The 19,023-nt window shown below is 47.2% G+C and overlaps 1 protein-coding gene across 4 annotated transcripts in view; it reads right to left on the reverse strand.

The window, feature by feature from the left end:
- Positions 1-19,023, reverse strand: part of ARHGAP9 (Rho GTPase activating protein 9) — a 113,310-nt gene that overhangs the window by 56,364 nt on the left and 37,923 nt on the right. The window lies entirely within an intron of this gene.

The following is a 19,023-nucleotide window of genomic DNA, read 5'->3' on the forward strand; positions in this document are numbered from 1 at the left end:
TGCTAGGGTTACATTAACAAGGGTATCTTGCCATTCCTGTTCGGAAATAGGGCCTAGATCTGCCTCCCATTTGATCTTTAATTCCCTCAACTCGTCCCTGTTGATCTCTTGGCCAAGGGCCCGATATAAATAGGATACCTCATGCCTACTTGGACATCTCTTGAGTAGTTTTTTAGTTGCTGCATGTTCTATTTTTGGGCCAGCCCTTCCGAATTGGGTGTTACAGGCTTGTCGCAATTGCATATAATTAAACAGATATTTATTAGGAAGTGCAAATTCAGATTTAAGGGACTGAAATGATCTCAACTCCTCATTTTCGTATAATTGACCCAGGGCTTTGACCCCTTTTACTCCCCATATCTTCTCCATTTGTAAATTCCCTAACTCTATTAATGCTCTAGCTCCAGCCAGGGGCATTTCCGGGTCAATTCCCTGAGTTCCCAGTATTCCTTCCACCTGTTTCCATACCAAATTCATCTGTCTAATAATTGGTGGCCATTTCCGCCTAATGTTGCAACTCAACAACATTTCCAAAGGTGTGTGCCCAGGGGTTAAAATCCTAATTATCTGACTAAAACCATCCTCTTCTATCCCAGTTTGGATCAGGTTTCTTAGATGCGCCAGTTGTGTGGCTAGGTAGTACAGCCAGAGGTTTGGCAATGCCAATCCTCCCTCCCCTTTTGGGCGGGTTAAGGTTTTTAATTTTAATCTTGGTCTTTTATTAGACCAGATTAAAGATGATAATAATCCTTCTATCTGACGAAAAATCCGTCTTGGAAGATAAACTGGGGAGTGGTGTAACACATATAGAACCCTCGGCTGTACTATCATCTTAACTAAGTTGATTTTCCCTGTTGTCGTCAGAGGAAGACGCCCCCAGGGTTCTATTTTAGATTTAATATATTCGATTTGCGGGGTTATGTTCAATACCTCAAACCTTGAGGTATCCCTCGCGACCCTTATGCCTAGATACTGGAACTCTTCAACCCATTTAAGTGGGGCCGGGGCTATAATCAATGGGGGGCATGGGCCCTCAAGGGGTAATATGCAGGATTTATTCCAGTTGATGTTAAGGCCCGAATATCCCCCAAATCTCTCCACAGTTCCCACCACCTCCGGCACTGCCTCCAAATGATTGTGTACAAAAAGCAGAATATCATCTGCGTATAACGCAATTCGGTCTTCTTTTTTCCCAATGTAAATTCCCTTTATTATTCTACTTTCTCTTATGAGGCATGCCAGAGGCTCAATGGCCACTGCAAAGAGACCGGGGGACATCGGGCATCCCTGCCTTGTACCCCTTTTAATCTCAAAACTAGGAGATATATAATTATTCACTGAAACTCTTGCAGTTGGGCATGAGTACAGTAGTTTAGTCCAATTAATAAACACCGGGCCGATCCCTATCCATTCCATAGCCTCCCACAAATAGGTCCATTCAATAGTGTCGAAGGCTTTGGCTGCGTCGAGTGAAATAACAGCCGCGGCCTGCCTTTCCTCCTGCTGTACTTGCAGGTGGAGGAACAGTCTTCTCAGGTTAGAAGTTGTGGACCTTCCCGGCATAAAGCCGGCTTGGTCACTATGTATAACTTCTATTAAAACCTGGCTCAACCTATTTGAAAGGACCTTAGCCAAAATCTTTACATCATTCGTTAACAGGGATATTGGCCTGTAGGATTCCACCTCTTTAGGATCTTTGTCTTTTTTAATAATTACTGTTATTAAAGCCTCTGACATTGAAACAGGAAGTTTTCTATGTAAATACACTTCGTTAAATAGAGTCAGAAACCTGGGAGAGAAAAATCTACTATACTTTTTATAGATTTCTTGGGGTATTCCATCCATTCCCGGCGCCTTCTCCCCTGGAATGGAGGCTATTGCCGCCTTGATCTCTTCCAAGGTTATAGGGGCGTCTAGAATTTCCCTGGAGGCAAGGGACAGGGTTGGATGACTTATATCAGCTAAATAACTTCGGATCTCCTCAGGGGTATATATCTGATTAGACTGGTATAGTTGGGAGTAAAATTGTCTAAATTTCTCAGCTATTTCAGGTGTCTGATAGACCGAACTTCCTTCTTTTACTTTTATTTCTATTACTGTATTTGCGGGTCTGTCCTGCTTTACAATTCCTGCCAAAAAACTCCCAGGCCTGTCGCCTTCAACATATCTTAAATGCCCTGCGTATAATTCCTGTATTTTTTCCTTTTCCTCTAGGTATTGTCGCCAATCCTCTTGGGCATCCCTCCATTTCTTTTTATTTTCCTCAGTACTATTAAGGAGATATACTGATTCCAAGGTACTACATTTTTTTTCTAGCTCCTGCTCTTTAACCCGGTATGATTTTTTAAGCCCCGCTATCTCCCTTATCAATGTTCCCCTGACGCTGGCTTTGAAAGCATCCCAAATAACTTCAATGGGCGCTGACCCATTATTGGTTAAGAAGAATTCATGCCACATAGCTTCTAGTTTTTCCCCCTCCTCCAGTTGTGTCAACCAAAATGTATTCAGTTTCCAAAATGTAAATCCCCTTTTATCACCCAAGTTCACTTTATACAGTATTGGGGAATGATCTGAAATACCCAGTGTTAAATAAGTGATTTCATGGGTATTCGGGATTAACTCTTCGGATACCAATACTAGGTCAAATCTTGACAATGTATCATAGGAACTCGAGAAACAGGAGTATTGCTGTATTTCCGGGTATTTCTCCCTCCATACATCCCGAAGTCCCATTTCCTTTACAATTTCTGAAAACCCTGTTTTCCGTATTACACCTCCCGTACTCCTTGCCCGCTTCCTATCCAAACTTGAGTTCATTACATTATTAAAATCCCCCATCATCACAATGGGTACATTAGGGTATAGTGCCATGAAATCTGCTGCTGCTCTTAACACATCATAACTAAACGGTGGTGGTATATATACAGCCATCAGCAGCAGAGTCCTGGACCCAATTCGAGATTTAAGAAAAATATATCTACCCCATTGATCAACCATTATCTTATCCATGGTAAATGGAACCCCTCTGCGTACCAGCACGGAGACCCCCCTAGAGGTGGAGGTGTGAGTTGAATGGTAAGCCCATCCTATCCAAGATTTTTTTAGTGATAACACCTTACCCCCTTCCAGGTGGGTCTCCTGTAGGCAGATTATATCTGCAGCCTGCTGACGGATGTATCTCATGACAAGGGCTCGTTTTATTTTGTTGTTCATTCCCCTCACGTTCCATGTGAGGAAACTATAATTTACCGACATTCACCTTTTCGGTTAAGGACACAGCCAGGAGTAGTTAAATTTCTTCTTAGTAACCATTTCATAACAGAAAAAAGCTTCCTGCTCTTCATCAACCTAACCCTTTCCCCCCCTCCCCCTTCCACCCCCCTCCCTGCATGCCCTCCCTCTCTTCTATCCATGACATGCTTTATACCCAATCCTACCCACCCCCACCTATTCCCCTTCCTATCTACATCGAACTGTTTTGAGGCAATCAATTTAATGGCTACAGGTTGGGGGCTCTCCCCCGCTCCCAACATCATCATATTTCTAAACTTCCCAGCAAGGACCAACCAATCTTCTCTTTCTCCCTCCTTCTCCTTCCCCTCTTCCTCTCCCCCTCCCTTCCTCCCTCCTCCCGTCCACCATCTTTCAATGATTCGTTGATTCCTTCCTCCTCCCGTCCACCATCTTTCAATGATTCGCCGTTCTTATATTTTTCACAAAAAAAAAAAAAAAAGGGGAAGGAAAATAAAGATATTAACCATTAAACCACTTCTCTATCACCAAGCAGCAAGCCAACTCAATTATAATTCATTACACATTTGCCTGGAAATTGCAATACCAGCATGACCTCTTTTCGAGGGAACCTAGAGTTTCCACAGGCTACAAATTTAGCATTCACCCCGACTTCCACAGTCTTTATGTTCAAAAGGTATCCCATAGAATAATTCGTCATTTCTTGACAACAAAAGAGTCGTTCTGGAGGGTCTCTTATCTCAATCTCAAAGAGAGAGCCAGAAAGCGATCAACTAGTCACATTCCTGTCATTCCCTTTTCTCTTTTATGGGGGAAAAGTGAGGAGAAAGGGGAGAGAAAAAAAAAAAAATATATATATATACTAAGAGGGGGGAGCAAGTCAAAGAGGGAGACAGTTATCACATTTTCATTTACTCTTGTGCTTTTTATCTGGCTAATTAATTCGAACTCATTGCGCGTTTGCCTGGAAATTTAGAGTCCAGCCAGGCTGCAGCTTCTTTTGGTGTTAGAAAGAATTTTGTGTTTCCCTCGTGGACCACTCTGAGCTTAGCCGGGAAGAGCACTGCATATTGGATCTCCAGGTCTCTCATCCGTTTCTTGATATCATAATATTGTGCTCTTTCCCGCTGAACCCCGATAGCATAGTCCGGGAACACTGAAATCTTTGTGGTATCCCATACTAATGGGCCTTTGAGTCTTGTTAATCTAAGAATAGTGTCCCGGTCTGCATAATGGAGAATTTTTGCGATCAAAGTACGGGCTGGTGCCCCTGGGGGAGATGGTCTCATGGGGACACGGTGGGCTCTCTCCACTGAAAAATATTTAGAGAAGGCGTCCTGCCCATATACCTTTATTAACCAGTTCTCAAGAAATATTTCTGGATTTGCTCCTTCTACTTTTTCTGGCAGCCCTACAAATCTTAAGTTCTTTCTCCTGAACCGGCCTTCCATGTCAGTCATCTTCATATTAAGTGATTTAAGCTGAGAAGCCATATCGTCCATTTGTACTGCCAGAGGAGTGACTTTATCCTCTAATGCAGAGGTGCGGATTTCCACTTCCTTAACCCTTTCTTTTACTCTTTGGACTGACTGTTTTATGACATCAAGGTCTTCTTGTACCTTCTCAATTTTATTAGCCAGACGCCCCTCACTCGCCGCAAGGGCATCCAGTACTTTTTGTATTGAGGATTCATTTTGCTCTGACTCTGGAGGGGTAATCGGGGGGGAAATCCCCTCTCTGGTAGTCGGGGTTGGGGTAACTGGCTGCCTTGAGAATTTGGCAAGTTTATTGGCTGCAGTTGTATTCTGGGTTTTCCCCATTATGACTTGTGGGGCACCACTGCTCTGCTATTTATAATTTTTATGAGACTCCTATGCTAGGAGAGAGGGGAGGGAGGGAGAGGGCAGGGCTATAGTATATTTTTAAGCACACAGTCTCAATCCAAACACCTTTCCCCTTTCTTTTTCTTTGAGTTACAGGGATATACTTGAAACGTAGTGTCTTATAAATGAGAGAAAGGTAATTTACTCACAGGTTCGCTGGATCATCCCCTTATATTGCGGATCCTTATATGTGACCAGGGGGCACAATTCAGCTCTATTCTTTCCTGCTGCCACCAGGTCAGATCCTGCCTGCCTTTCACCCGTCGCTCCTCTCCCCTTTTACTTTAGGAGGTACCGAAGCCTCTCTGTTATTGTCTTCAGTACAGCCACCACTGGCCAGGAAAGCCAGCTCCGCTCTCCCAAGCAAACTCCACCGTTTTTCGGGGGGGGTCGCCGCCCCAACAGGCTCCTCCGCTTTTCCTGGGGGTCACCACCGGGCTCAATCCCCCACTCAGCCGGCAACCACCTCGCTCCCTCAGCGGTGTAGCTCTCGACTCAGCGCCCAGCGGTACTCTCGCGTCGCTCTCAGCGGGACTCCCGCGCCGCACCAGCGTCTCTCAGAGCATGCTCCGGCTTCCAGCCTCGTGCAGTCGCCGGCTGCCTACGTCACCTCCGGTCCCAGCGCGTCCACCTCCTCTCACGAGGCACACGCCGCCGGCACACCGATCACTTCCCTTCTCTCACCGCACCACAGCGCGACTCAGGTACTGAGGGAGAGATAGCAGGGGGGGAAGGATTGCACTTTCATATACCGGAATTGGTCCCTCCTCGCTGGGGAGCTCTTACAGGATCACTGCCATTAGCATGGAGCGGGAGAGAGCAGCGACCTACGTCTCACTCCCTATCCTCCGTAGCCATATTATTCTTATTATTACTAGTTCTTTATTTAGTTCACACATGTTCCACAGTGTTTCAAGAATATTTAGCCATTCACATCATTCCCTTCCAAAGTGGAGTTTATAGTCTGTGTTCCCTTCCACATGTATACAGAGGAACCCGGAGCACCCAAAAGAAACCCACATAAGCACTGGGAGAATATACAAACTTTACAGTAACGGGAAACCCATGACCTCAGTGCTATGAGGAAGTAATGGTAGCCATTATACCACCTGTGATTTTGTATTTGTACTGTGAGAATTGGATGCACTGTTTTTTTTTATTAAAAAAATTGTGTACTTGTGTATTATCACGGCGCCCAATTTTTTTACGTACGGCACCATAGGAAAATTGCATCGCATGGGCCATTATAAGGGCCAAGCGATGCGATGCCGCATTCGTCGCTCCACACGCCCCCAATCACGGTAACCACGGGCACCTTCTCTCTGCGCCACTCAATGACATCAGTGGGCTCCGACAGGCTACAGTTGCTATGCAACCTCGGCGTCTCCACCGTGACTAGGGCTGTGTGCGTACGTTGGCGGTTAAAGGGGACGCTACACCGGCATGGAAATTAAGTACACACAAAATAAACACAATACATTTAAAATACACAAACATATATACATACAATATTTAAAATGCACAGCATACAGTAATATGCATATCTGAAACAGAGAGTATCTCAATGCTGTTACAAAAGGGCAGTAACCAAAAACCACTATACCAAGCTATTCCAAGCAATGCGCTCATTGAGGCCCCTAGGTGACACAGTATCAAGTCTGTGAATTCAGGCTGCCTCCAGCAATTTTTTTTTATTACGATCACCTCCTCTAGGGCTTTCAGGTACATGATCGATAATTTGGTACTTCAATGTACAAAGAGGATCAGGATTATGTAATCCATCAGGTGATCAGACATCAAGGGCCGTTTTGGAGTGCGCAGACCCCTTCGTCAGGATGCAGTGATACATGTATCACTCAAATGATTCTCAAATCATGCGATCGGAGTGGGCCCTCATATTCTGCCCATACCAACATATAATACCAATTACATACAGCAAATCATGGCAACAGGAGTGGTAAGAACAAGTGCACCTGAATGGCCCTCAGAGTGCTCCTGCAGCAATAACACCATTATCTAGGGACATAATGCTGCAGGAAACTGGAAGAATAACACAGGCAGTTATTGTGATGTTACATGGATGCACCAAACTCTAGAGCACTTTATAGAATTCATAGTTCACCATACCAGTTGTGACAAGCTGAAGTGAACTTGGAATGTTCCTTTCTTGTTACATGGAAGTGATTAAGCTGTGAAGATACTGCAGATGTTTTCTGAGCTAATGGGGGGGATATAAATTACAGAAGGAGCCATCCGGAGGTCGAATCAGCGCTGCAATACAGTAGCTGCACTTTACGGCAGCTCAAACTAAAAAAAAACAACACTGAAAGTGCCTGTATTTTGGTATCCAGTCAAATGGTCGACAGTAACTCAGTGTTGCCTGCTTTATGGCTGCCCCCTCGGGCAGCCAGTTCCGTGAGGCAGGTGTGCAGATAGGAAAGGGGTGAAACTACAGAGGTAAATCATGTTTTGGGGGCCTGACCAGCGTAATTGTGTCCTAGTTACTGATATTTCAGGCATTACACAGCGGTGGATGGGGCTACAATGGCACGATTTGTGTCATTTGGTCCCACGGACCCCCTGCTGGGAGGGGGGGAGGAGGTTGGAAGGGGGACCCGATTTCCGGGACTGTCCCGGCCATTCTGGGAGGGTAGGCAACCCTGCAGTAACTGACAACATTCAGAATGTCAACACCACAATGTTAACATGAGAATGTTGACATGGTTGATAGGCACAGGTTGACAGCAAAAGTTGAGATGGCAAAACGCGTTGGGCCCTTGCCCACACTTGAACTTTTTGGACTGACCTGAACCAGCCTCCGATGACATCACCTTTCTTTTGGCTCATACAAAATGGGGAAGGGGAGGATCTGTGCCGCCCAGCAGACCAGCAGTATCACAGAGGAGGCCCGTAGCTAGTAAGAATAGTTGTGTGTGTGTGTGTGTGTGTGTGTATATGTGTGTCTGGTGTCTGTAAGTTTGCTGTATGCATGTATGTTATGTGTGTGCAGGGCCAGACTGGCCATCTGGCAACTGCCAGATGGGTCGATTTGGCACTCAAAGGTGGAATCTCTGCCTCCCGACCGGCGCAAAGAGAGAGCAGCTGGACTCGCAGCGGGTCTGGTAGATCTCTCTGTGGTCCGATCAGGTCCAGGATAGAGATGGACATCACATTTGGCTATTCCCCTCTCTCCTGTACACCAGGATCAGCAGCACGTGCATGCCCGGTTGGACCGGCGGAAGGTTGACAATGCAGAAGGTTGACACAGGTTTTTTTTATTTTTTCCCCACTGTGGTTCCAAACAGGCACTGTGGTTCCAGTTCATGCCCTACCATCCACTAGGGCATAGAGGGAGAACAGATTAGTGTGCCAAGCATAGCGAGGCACCGTGCCTGAAGCATTGTGAGCGTAGTGAGTGTTTTGAGGGGCTGCCGTACACTTATACCCCTTTCACACCGCAAATGCAGAGACAAACCCGGGAATTAAATTCTAGGGCCACGCAGAGACTTTCTTGGTCCAGTGTCCAGGACTTGACGTCTAGATCTAGACGCCTAAAAAAAAAGTGAAAAAGAAAAATACGTGTCGACCTTCTGCACGGTCGACCTTCTGCCAGTCAACCTAAGAACTTTTTTGACCTTCTGCCTGTCGACCTTCCAGGGAAGACCTAAGGAGTGTCGACCGAATTATCCATACCCAGCCTCAATATAGATAATAGGTAAAATTAACCGGCACCAAAATTATTATGTTAAACATAAACACATTTGACCATTTTCGGGGTAGAACTTAGGTAGATGCTGAAATAAACTTGTAGGCACTTCATTTGTTAACGTTTGTATGCATAAATAAATTTGGCTTTTTTTAGGGATGAGTGTGTTCGGTCCCTAGAAGATCGAAATAAAAAAACCCCAAACTTACATGATCCGAGGCCAGCCCCGACAAGGGTTCGATCTTCTGATGCCATTTTCTGGATCTAGAATGAGGCCGAACGTAATTATCCCACTATTCGATTATCACGAGACCCGGACCCAGACCTGGATCCTATATAAGACCCTATGGGGAGTACTAAGGGGCCCTGGCAGACTACTGTGAGGGGCAACTAAGTGGGGACTACCAAAGGGGGACTGCTGTGTGGGACAACTAAGTGGGGACTACCAAAGGGGGACTGCTGTGTGGGACAACTAAGGTGGGACAAATAATGGGCTGCTGTATTAAAAAAATATTAAAAGTGCAAAAATAAAAATAAAATATATATATATTTTTTTACTGCAAGGCTGCCATGTGTGCCATAGCAGACAAGGGGTGCTGCCATGTGTGCAGTATAAATCCAGGGCTGCTGCTATGTGTGCCATATAATTCCAGGGGTGCCGCCACATGTGCTGCATAATTCTAGGGGTGCTGCTATGTGTGTCATATCAATCCAGGGGTGCTGCCATTGTTTACTGTATAATTCCAGGGGTGATGCCATGTGTACTTTATAATTCCTGGGGTGGTGCCATGTGTGTCGTATTATCACAGGAGTTCTGCCATGTGTACTGTATAATTCCAGGGGTGAAGCCATATGTGCCGTATCATTCCAGGGGTGCTGCCACGTGTGTCGTATCATTCCAGGGGTCCTGCCATGTGTACTGTATAATTCCAGAGGTGATGTCATATGTGCCGTATAATTCCAGGGGTGCTGCCATGTGTACTTTGTAATTCCAGGGACGATTCCATGTGTGCTGTATCACTACAGGAGTGCTGCAATGTGTGCCGTATCCATCCAGGGGTGCTGCTAAGTGTGCCGTATCAGACTAGGGGTGCTGCTAAGTGTGCTGTATCAGGCATGGGGTGCTGCTAAGTGTGCCTGATCAGTCCAGTGTTTGTGCCGCACACTTCTGTCGCTTACAATTTATCTAACTTAATATTTGTTTCTGACTTTCTTAATGAGAAACCTTTAGCCTAGGGATGCCGCAAAAATATTTCTGATGCTTCGGGGTGCCGTGATTCAAAAAAGTTTGGGAACCCCTGCTATAAACAAAACTGTGAGGTGTTCAGAATAGACTGGAAATGAGTGGAAATTACTGTTATTGATACTGTAGGAACAAAACAAAAATTCTGTGATTTTAGCTGTTTCTATGATTATATATATATAGTATATGGACCCCCACTGAAAATCCTGTGTTTGCCCTTGGACTGCAGGTGTAATGGTTATGATAAGGCTGCAGGAGTAAGTAAGAGTTGGGCATTAGGGGGAGAGTTAGCGGTAGGGGTTAGAAATAGGGAGAGAAATACTCATCACATCTCTGTACCAGAAGTGAATGTCACATGGCCACTAGGATGTGGAAGAAGACAGTGGGGCCAGAAGAAAGTACATGACCCGAACACATTGGGGACCGATTCAATCAGAACGACCCCCACTGTCTTTTCCTTGGAGAGCGGGACTGGGGGGGGGGGGGGGGGGGGAGCAGCAGCTTCTAGAACACTAAGGGGGTTATTCTAGTCCATTTTTTCTGACAAAATCCTTCTTAGATGGACAAAACCATGTGCACTGCGGGTGGGGCAGATGTAACTTGTGCAGAGAGAATTAGATTTGGGTGGGGTTTTTCTTCAAAGTGAGATCTATATTGCAGTGTAAAATCATGCAGTCAGTATTTTCCCTGCACAGAAACAAAATAACTCACCCAAATCTAATTCTCTCTGCACATGTTACATCTGCCCCCCTGCAGTGCACATGGTTTTGTCCATCTAAGAAGGATTTTGTCAGAAAGAGTGAACTAGAATAAACCCCTAAGTGATGAAGCAGAGGGAGTGGCCATTGACGCAGCAGTGAAACATGATTAAAAACTGTCTAAAAAAAACAGACTTAATTGAATACCCCGGGCGAAATGTAATAGGGTGCGATTTTTGGACGAGTTCCAAACTCGCCAGAAATCGCACCTTTAAAAATCGCGTTTTTTGCCGCGAATTCGCATATGTAATGAGATGCGAATTAGCGGCAAAAAATGCGATTTGCCGCGATTTTTAGTCATGAAAATGTGCGCATTTTCAGTCATGAAAATGTGCGCATTTTCATAAATGCGATTTTGTGCTAAAAAAAAAAGTAAAAAAAAAAACGGCGTGGGGTCCCCCCTCCTAAGCATAACCAGCCCCGGGCTCATTGAGCCGGACCTGGTTCCAAAAATACGGGGGGACAAAAAGCATAGGGGTCCCCCGTATTTCTGAAACCAGCCCCGGACTCTTGGACCGGTCCTGGTTCCAAAAATACGGGGGACAAAAAATCTGGGGGTCCCCCGTATTTTGAAACCAGCACCGGGCTCCAACAGCCCGCGGTGTCATGCCACAGCCGGGGGACACTTTTTATACAAGGTCCCCCGGCCAAAACATGAGCACCGTGGCTGGTCAGCCTTGGACGGGGTACCTGGAGGAGTGGGGACCCCCCCAATAAAGGGGTCCCCCCCCCCCAGGCTTCACCCGTCCAGGGCTGAAGCCCGGGCTGTCACCGGCGTCCGTGGCCAGTGGACGCCGGCCTGATAGGGTTAAATCCATCATACATATCATTACATTGCTTTTTACCGGCGAACTACAAGTGCCAGCAGACCTCCCCCGCATGCTGGGACTTGGAGAACCACAAGTCCCAGCATGCGGGGCATTAATGGGCCCGCTGGGACTTGTAGTCCACCTGTAAAAAGAATGTTTATAAAAAACACACACACAGAGAAGTACAAGTTTATTACACACACACACCTCACTTTTACACCAGCGTTACTTACCATTCCTGGATCCAGCGCTGGTCTGGCTGCTTTACAGCCGGCTCCCCCCGAACTGACAGGCAGCGGGGAGAACCGGCTTTCTCCGTTGCTTCTAACAGCTTCTGTAGCGCTGTCCGAGTGCTACAGAGGCTGAGAGCGTGATTGGCTGAGCTACAGTATGCGTCTCCATGGAGACGCATAGCTCAGTCCTGATTGGCTGAGCTATGCGTCTCCATGGAGACGCATACTGTAGCTCAGCCAATCACGCTCTCAGCCTCTGTAGCACTCGGACAGCGCTACAGAAGCTGTTAGAAGCAACGGAGAAAGCTGGTTCTCCCCGCTGCCTGTCAGTTCGGGGGGAGCCGGCTGTAAAGCAGCCAGACCAGCGCTGGATCCAGGAATGGTAAGTAACGCTGGTGTAAAAGTGAGGTGTGTGTGTGTAATAAACTTTTACTTCTCTGTGTGTGTGTTTTTTATAAACATTCTTTTTACAGGTGGACTACAAGTCCCAGCGGGCCCATTAATGCCCCGCATGCTGGGACTTGTGGTTCTCCAAGTCCCAGCATGCGGGGGAGGTCTGCTGGCACTTGTAGTTCGCCGGTAAAAAGCAATGTAATGATATGTATGATGGATTTAACCCTATCAGGCCGGCGTCCACTGGCCACGGACGCCGGTGACAGCCCCGGGCTTCAGCCCTGGACGGGTGAAGCCTGGGGGGGGGGACCCCTTTATTGGGGGGGTCCCCACTCCTCCAGGTACCCCGTCCAAGGCTGACCAGCCACGGTGCTCATGTTTTGGCCGGGGGACCTTGTATAAAAAGTGTCCCCCGGCTGTGGCATGACACCGCGGGCTGTTGGAGCCCGGTGCTGGTTTCAAAATACGGGGGACCCCCAGATTTTTTGTCCCCCGTATTTTTGGAACCAGGACCGGTCCAAGAGTCCGGGGCTGGTTTCAGAAATACGGGGGACCCCTATGCTTTTTGTCCCCCCGTATTTTTGGAACCAGGTCCGGCTCAATGAGCCCGGGGCTGGTTATGCTTAGGAGGGGGGACCCCACGCCGTTTTTTTTTGATAAAAACACTTTTACACATTTTTATTAACAGAACCATGATCTGTGCATGGTTCTGTCAAATTCGCCTGTCAGAACCTGGTCTATTTTTTTTGCGATTTTTGGTAACATTTACCAAAAATCGCACCCTATTACATTTGCGAGTTGTATACTTTATAATGGGAAAACATCTGGATGCGAATTGAAATGTGACTAAAAATCGCACTTCTAAAAGTGCGATTTCGCGGTAAAAAGTGCGATTTTTTACCGCGATTTTCAACCTATTAAATGTGCGATTTTCGGAAAATGTGCGATTTCGGCCGTTTTTGACCAAAAATCGCACATGTCTAAAAAATCGCACCCTATTACATTTCGCCCCCCGGGCGAAATGTAATAGGGTGCGATTTTTGGACGAGTTCCAAACTCGCCAGAAATCGCACCTTTAAAAATCGCGTTTTTTGCCGCGAATTCGCATATGTAATGAGATGCGAATTAGCGGCAAAAAATGCGATTTGCCGCGATTTCGGACGATTTTCAGTCATGAAAATGTGCGCATTTTCAGTCATGAAAATGTGCGCATTTTCATATATGCGATTTTGGGTAAAAAATAAAATAAAAAACGGCGTGGGGTCCCCCCTCCTGAGCATAACCAGCCCCGGGCTCAAAGAGCCGGTCCTGGTTTCATAAAATCAAAGGAACAATCAAGTTGGGGTCCCCTGGATTTTATAAAACCAGCACCAGGCTCAAGGGCCGGTCCTGGTTCCCAAAATACGGGGGACAAAATGACTGGGGGTCCCCCGTATTTCAAGAACCAGCACCGGGCCCAACCAGCCAGCAGGGTAATGCCACAGCCGGGGGGGAGACTTTTTATACAAGTCCCCCCGGCCAAAGCATTCAGCCCTCTGACTGGTCAGCATGGGCAGGGGCCCTGGGGGAGTGGGGACCCCCCCAAAGAAGGGGTCCCCCCCCCTCCAGAACTTACCAGCCCATGCTGAAGCCCGGGGCTGTCCTCGATGCCCCTGGGCTGTGGGCATCGAGCTGATTAATGGTGTAAAAAATAGATAAAATCCTATTGTGTATTGCTGTGGAACTATGAGTCCCAGCAAGCCTGCACCACATGCAGGGACTTGGAGAACCACAAGTCCCAGCATGTGGGGCAATAAAGGGCCCGCTGGGACTAGTAGTCCCACAGTACTACAAATAGTTAAATAAAAACACACACACAGACAGTACAACTTTAATACACACCAAGCCCATTCATCCATACTCACCTATGTTGACACGAAGCTTCGGTCCCCTTGTCCAGTAGAATCCAGAGGGGAGGCTGTGGAGAGAAATCATACTCACCACAGACGTCTTCAGCGCTTCCCCGGGTGCCCAGCAGCATTCTTCCCACGATCACCGTCCTCTGGTGTTCTGTTTACATCTGGGGCTCCGCCCCCAGACCGGGACTTAGCCCCGCCTACCAGCCAATGATGGTCCGGGAAAACCCCCATGCTGGACCATCATTGGCTGGTAGGCGGGGCTAAATCCCGGTCTGGGGGACTCAGTGCTACAGAGGCTGAGAGCGCGATTGACTGAGCTATGCGTCTCCATGGAGACGTATCGGCCAATCGCGATCTTAGCCTCTGTAGCGCTGGAACAGCGCTACAGAAGCTGTTTGAGGCAACGGAGAAAGCCGGTTCTCCCCGCTGCCTGTCAGTGCGGGGGGAGCCGGCTGTGAAGCAGCCAGACCAGCGCTGGATCCAGGAATGGTAAGTAACGCTGGTGTAAAAGTGAGGTGTGTGTGTGTGTAATAAACTTTTACTTCTCTGTGTGTGTTTTTTATAAACATTCTTTTTACAGGTGGACTACAAGTCCCAGCGGGCCATTAATGCCCCGCATGCTGGGACTTGTGGTTCTCCAAGTCCCAGCATGCGGGGGAGGTCTGCTGGCACTTGTAGTTCTCCGGTATAAAGCAATGTAACGTATGATCGATTTAACCCTATCAGGCTGGCGTCCACTGGCCATGGACGCCGGTGACAGCCCCGGGCTTCAGCCCTGGACGGGTGAAGCCTGGGGGGGGGACCCCTTTATTGGGGGGGTCCCCACTCCTCCAGGTACCCCGTCCAAGGCTGACCAGCCACGGTGCTCATGTTTTGGCCGGGGGACCTTGTATAAAAAGTGTCCCCCGGCTGTGGCATGACACCGCGGGCTGTTGGAGCCCGGTGCTGGTTTCAAAATACGGGGGACCCCCAGATTTTTTGTCCCCCGTATTTTTGGAACCAGGACCGGTCCAAGAGTCCGGGGCTGGTTTCAGAAATACGGGGGACCTCTATGCTTTTTGTCCCCCCGTATTTTTGGAACCAGGTCCGGCTCAATGAGCCCGGGGCTGGTTATGCTTAGGAGGGGGGACCCCACGCCGTTTTTTTTTTATAAAAACACTTTTACACATTTTTATTAACAGGACCATGCACAGATCTCAATGATCTGTGCATGGTTCTGTCAAATTCGCCTGTCAGAACCTGGTCTATTTTTTTTGCGATTTTTGGTAACATTTACCAAAAATCGCACCCTATTACATTTGCGAGTTGTATACTTTATAATGGGAAAACATCTGGATGCGATTTGAAATGTGACCAAAAATCGCCACTTTCAAAAGTGCGATTTCGCGGTAAAAAGTGTGATTTTTTTACCGCGATTTTCAACCTATTAAATGTGCGATTTTCGGAAAATGTGCGATTTCGGCCGTTTTTGACCAAAAATCGCACATGTCTAAAAATCGCACCCTATTACATTTCGCCCCCCGTGTCTCTTATGCAAGAATGCAGCCTATGTATGTGCCATAGAGATACAGGGACCAGTGCCTGTTGATAGTGCTGCTGATGGCTATCTTCCTGCATTTATAGCAACAGCCCGCTAGAGATACAAGCGACCACCAGCAATAATAGCCAGGGCTAGTCATTATATCTCTATATAGATTGCTAATGTGGGTCATTAATCCTTTAATCAGTGGTTCCCAACCTCGGTCCTCAAAGACCCCTAAAGGTGCCCATACAATTACACCAATTAGGCACTTTTGAGCAGATTCTGACGCATCTGGGTGAGAATCAGGTGAAAAAGGGTCACATTGTATGTGCCTAGCCTCCAATTTCGATTCAACACCGCTCCTGTGCGCATTGGAACAAAGCAGGAGATCAAAAGAACTGCACTAAGGATTTGACGGATCCTGCGGACTTTCCTGGGATCACAGAGACTACATCCTAAGGAGCACTTACAATGTATCATATGCGATCCTGCCACCCCGGAGCCCAATGCCTTCCCAGCGGGCAGTTGGGGGAGTATATCATGTCCCCCACCAACCTCTCGGCTATCCCTGCTAGAGCACAAAGCACATCATGTTACCATGGCCAGCTGAACTGGGCATGTGCAAGGTCTCGCTACTCTCACTAGACTTTCTTTGCAGCCCACTGCCAGGGACGGCACTGTTGAAATCGATAGATGCAGGTGTCGGAATGGTTAGTGTTACTGACCGCTTGGTAGTTGTGTAATAGCACGGCGCCCGTTACGTAGTTAGTGTAGCGTTCCTGTCAGAATCAGCTTAGTGTTTGCGCGGGCATTGTAGTTAGAAGTAGCGTAGTGTTCCCGTGGCCAGCGTAGTCAGCGTCCCTGTCAGAAGTAGCGTAGTGTTCCCGCTAGCGTAGTCAGCGTCCCTGTCAGAAGTAGAGTAGTGTTCCCATGGCCAGCGTAGTCAGCGTCCCTGTCAGAAGTAGCGTAGTGTTCTCGTGGCCAGCGTAGTCAGCGTCCCTGTCAGATATGTGTTCCTGAAACACCCCCACTATCCACGCCAGCCCAAAACATGGCGAGCGGACACTGTACGTGTACCCCCAACCTGTTCATACCCCCACTATCCACGTCGGCGTGGCGCTGATTTTATAAAGTGTGGCGAGCGCAGCAAGCCAACGAGCCCAAAGCGTGGCGCTCCTGCCGCCCCACCGAATGTCTGCCCCCATCTGCATCCGAACAGATTAAATATCATTCGTTGGTCACTCACCATAAAATTATTTTTCTTCCATTCCATAATAAAAATCATTGTAGACTTACTTTTACTTTGGCCGCAGATGGCTGAATTCGGGGCAGCGACTGACGACATGTGGCACCAGCTGCCCGCCCCAAGCAGGCATCGACGCGATGCATTCAGAGGGATACGTTTCTATGAGCACACCCAGCATTTTTTGTGGGCACGCCCATGAATTGTTGTCCGGACTCCTGCGTCCCGCCCCCCCCCCCCCCCCCCCGTTACTCGCCAAAAGCATTCGCGTATGAGCAAACACCTAAGAATCGAACGGGGTAGCACATTTGGCCCGCAACGAGAGGGTGCGAATTAACCACTTAATAAGGCTCACAATATGCGCTGATAGCATTTCTACCCGCAACTACAACCATTTTTGTGCTCGACATAGAATCAGCCCCGTTGTGTGGTTAATAAAAGCAGCAGAATGTGATTACAGCTAATACAGCGTGATCTCCAATGTGGTGTTTAGTGTGTGATCCAAACTTTCATACTGAATCGCTGTCTTTCCACAGGTTTCCCTATACTAGGACCAGGGCTATTTTTCAGCAGGCTCCAGCAGGAACTGAGGCCCTTATTCTAGTTCACTCTTTCTGACAAAATATTTCTTAGATGGACAAAACCATGTGCACTGCAGGTGAGGCAGGTGTTACTTGTGCAGAGATAATTAGATTTGAGTGGGGTTTTACACCTGCCTCACCTGCAGTGCACATGGTTTTGTCCATCTAAGAAATATTTTGTCAGAAAGAGTGAACTAGAATAAGGGCCTCAGTTCCTGCTGGAGCCTGCTGAAAAATAGCCATGACTAGGACTGATGTTATAAATGCATACTTAATGTCTCTGGACTGGGTGGGTGGGGGATGGAGTCTGACATCATCAGAAATTATGTGGAATTATATGATTTGCTTCATTTTATCTTTGCCCTGAAGACCCGCAATTGCAAGTACAGTATTTGACGAGAAGGATAAGGGGGGATTGCGGGTACTTCTGTATTATCTGGGCTCCCATGTTAAATGCAACCCATTTTTTCATACCCTTACTATCCAACTATGCATGGAGTTGATTTTATATAGTGTGGCGAGCGCAGCGAGCCACCGTGCCCGAAGCGCGGCGAGCGGACGCGGTCTCATAAGAAAAACGGGAGCCCAGATATTACATAAGTACCGGATTGCGGGAGACTTGCCCACCTTTCACGGGGGCCGGTAGGGCCACCCCATTTTATGGGGCATCCCGGCTGTTCAGGAAGGGTAGGCAAGTACTGTATGTTTAAATGTAATGTGCAAAATCACTGAACAAATCACTAAACTACAGCTATTATAAAAGTAAAGATCAAACATCATGAACAAACTAACAATCTAAATCCCTTTCTCACAAGCTCTGTCCCTGCATGCAATAACTGATACATACTGCAATTGTAAATGTATTTAATTATTGCAATGTAATTTTGGTCCATTCTATCACATCCCATCAGCATCTTGGGTGGTGATCGTGATAAATATGATCAGACGTCTATCTGACAGCAATCCTAGCTATGTGGACCTTTACTATATGTTTCTGATCAACCCAAGCTGTAGTTTGTGATGTATAGTAATGGCAATGTGTCTAGAACAGTAGGAATTTTCATACTGTACCATCCACATGGACTAGGATTTGGAACGGTAAAGTGTGGTGAGCACAGCAGTAACAGAGGGCCTTATTTTGGTTCATTCTTTCTGACAAATTCCTTCTTAGATGGACAAAACCATGTGCACTGCAGGTGGGGCAGGTGTTACTTGTGCAGAGAGAATTAGATTTGGGTGGGGTTTTACTTCAAAGTGAGATCTATATTGCAGTGTAAAAATAAAGCAGTGTGTATTTTCCCTACACAGAAACAAAATTACTCACCCAAATCTAATTCTCTCTGCACATGTTACATCTGCCCCCCCTGCAGTGCACATGGTTTTGTCCATCTAAGAAGGATTTTGTAAGAAAGAATGAACCAAAATAAGGCCCTCGTGAGGCACCTGGCCTGAATCATAGCAGCGAAGCACTAATTGGGAGTCCACATGCTCAGATGTAGAAC

The sequence above is a fragment of the Crinia signifera genome, chromosome 2 (genome assembly GCF_055691185.1).
Source record: "Crinia signifera chromosome 2, ASM5569118v1, whole genome shotgun sequence".
Classification (NCBI taxonomy): Eukaryota; Metazoa; Chordata; class Amphibia; order Anura; family Myobatrachidae; genus Crinia; species Crinia signifera.